Raw genomic sequence first — 3046 nt, forward strand, 5'->3', positions numbered from 1 at the left:
ATTATGTTTTGAGCGGTACTTTCATTAAGCTTTCGTGTAGATTTGACATTTTCTTAATTATTACTGGCAGAGGGTCATTGAACATTGAACATTCAAGTGAACCTATATGACTATGCATTTTACCTCAACGGGCATTGCAATAGAACCTTAACAGAAATATGAGAATATAATATCCTGCGAAAATGTAAGTGCGTGCTCCTATTTCATGCCTCCAGGTGATAGAGGATCTTTCACAATCTTAGACAAATCTTTGTTTTTAATTTATTTTATTATTATTTATTACTTAATATATCAACGCTTATATTGCAACTCCTTACAAACGTTGTGTAAAAACAAAAAAGTTGGCGATTAAAAAGTGGCGAAAAGTTTATTGCCAGATATTCTATTCCGTTCTACGCCCTTAATTTGAGAACTAACAGTCAATGTAAAATTAGAAGCATTTAATGTATATTTCTTTTTTTGACGTTTATGTGTACATTGGATTACCTATATGATTTTTTTTACTTTGAATATTAAAATTGTACTCTTAAACAGGCAGAGTAATGTATATTTACAGAATTCTTTAACCAATAAAAATATGATTATAGCAAAGCGAGTAATATAATTTATATATTGTAAATTTTTGAAGATGTATCGAACGTAGCAATAGATGAATTTTATCACAATCTATATTTCATTGAATAAATTTATAATAAAAAAAATATTCTTCATTTACAAAAATGTAGGATACGAAATATTGTCTAAAATAATTATTAATATTGATATAAAAATAATACTATTAATTTCTGTATAAAAATTCTATGTAGACTCATAGGCTAGTCCTTATTCCAAAGTACGAGTTCGAAACAAGTCAAACACAAAATGCAAACACCAAAGGTGATGATCACACTCGCTATTTGATCTCAGGTCTGTTCAGTTCAATGGTTTATTCATCTCTAATGAACTGAACACTTAATAGAGGACTGTAGATTTATATTGTTAATTCATTGAGAATAAAGGATGAAGGGTATAGGCGTTTGTGCGCTACGCTTCATCGCCTAATACGTCTAAGGCATGTCATACCTACGTCAAGCGCGTGCTAATTTTATGTTTGCCGGTTCCAGCAAAAAAAAAATACAATAGAAACCGTTTATGATGACATCGTTTACAATAAAACACCGGTTATATTGACCAAAATCAAAGGTCCCGGCTGAGTTCTCTTGAATCAGTCACTTAATAACAACGCCACTATCGGTTTTGAGTAGTCCCGTCGATGTCTTAAGAGATTTTGACTGTATAAATTATTTATGAAGATGTAATTTTTCTGTTAACTGGTGTCTAATTATTTAGGCTGTGTCACAATGCACCAGTTTTAAAGGGCCGTTATCGCTTTAAAACTTTTGTGTCGTTTACTTACAACGTTATATGAAAGTGGATAACAGAAAGATAATTTATACGATAGCTCTGTTTGTAATTCGGTAAATTACATAATTGCCTTATTCATTGGCATTCTTAAAGTTTTTAAATAGTTTCTAACACAATAAAAGGAGACAAAAACAACAGAAGAGGTGTTAAGTTTTATTTAATGGCGTAAATCAAAGAGAAAAATGTTTCTTATTTTGCTGAGTTTTAGTAAACATTATGCGGTGACTTATTCCATTGTCACTTAAATAGTGTTCAGTCTCTTTTCATCACAGCTTAAATATAACAGAACAGAAGGACATCAAAGAGTATTTTATCTTAAAGAGCGCGATTAGGCTAATTGTGCCTATAAGGATATTTTTAACAACCTTGTAAATACGAAATATTTATTCAAACAAGAACATATATACTGAAGAAAAATTGGTTTTCATTACGTTTGGTTTAAGATTTAATCCACATATAATCTAAATGATAAACAGAATTGCCTATTCATTTCGATAATGAAAGCCCTCAAAAGGTACCCCCATCTCGGAAAATCGCAGATATTTAAGAAGTTACGCACCACATGCCACCCCAACCCTTTCCCTTTTTTGACAGTCCCTTGAATGCCTATTTTACATACTTCACTGATAAATCTTTGCGTTTGTTGAGTCTATGGACGAAAATTAATAATGTAGGCATTAAGAATTAATTAATGCATTTAAAGGAGAGAAAATTAAATTAGCACCAACAGTAATTAATGTGCGATTACTTTTGTTATAAAATTAATTATTTTAATGCGTTCTTTTTCTCATTAAACCAATGTAATGCATGACGTTACCATGGCTACCACTCTTATGAAAGGACTATCTAAATTTCAGTTCGATTTTCATACACCTAAATATATTTTTTATTTAAAAAGAAACAGTAGCTACCGAGTATGTCTATACATCTAATGTACGTACCTATGTCTTGACATATTATACCGCAGACTTAAACTGTACTGGAGGTACAGTTTAAGTCTTGTACTTATGTCTTTGATAAAACTGTAGTCTTCTTTTCTCTATTGTCAATAGTTAGTAATAAACAAAACTTATTCATTATAAAATTCTAAAGAGTTTTTATTCCTCTTTGATAAAGGTATGTCCCTCACTGCAGTTCAATCACCTTCCAAATTCAAATATTTGAATCTGACAAGTATAGGTAGCGAATAGTTAAAACTTTAGGCAAAATTATCATCTACATCTGCACATTCAACCCAACAGAGATTAGGCCGTATATAAACAAAGGCACCCTCACCCTTAGATTGCTCTAAGATCGAAGGCGTCCCCTCTTTAATTGCGACTCCCGGATTTCATTATGCCCACATCCTTGCGCGCGCTTATCTTTTACTGCTATGGCGGACATTTTGTCTAAATTAAAATGTTTCTACCCTTTCTGGCCATGTAATTTCTGCTATAAATGGTTTATGGGTTTAGTTTAATAATAATATATTACTGAAGTGACATTTTACCATAATCACTGAACAACTTGACTTAACAAATTATGTTAACGAATTTAAAATGAAATTGTATCAAAAAATGACGCGTCGAATTGACTTCCTTTTTCTTAATCGGTTAAGCAAGCAAGTAGAATTATTTTTGTTAACAAAATCTTTCTTAGTCTC

Source organism: Pieris rapae, chromosome 1 (assembly GCF_905147795.1).
Source record: "Pieris rapae chromosome 1, ilPieRapa1.1, whole genome shotgun sequence".
Lineage (NCBI taxonomy): Eukaryota > Metazoa > Arthropoda > Insecta > Lepidoptera > Pieridae > Pieris > Pieris rapae.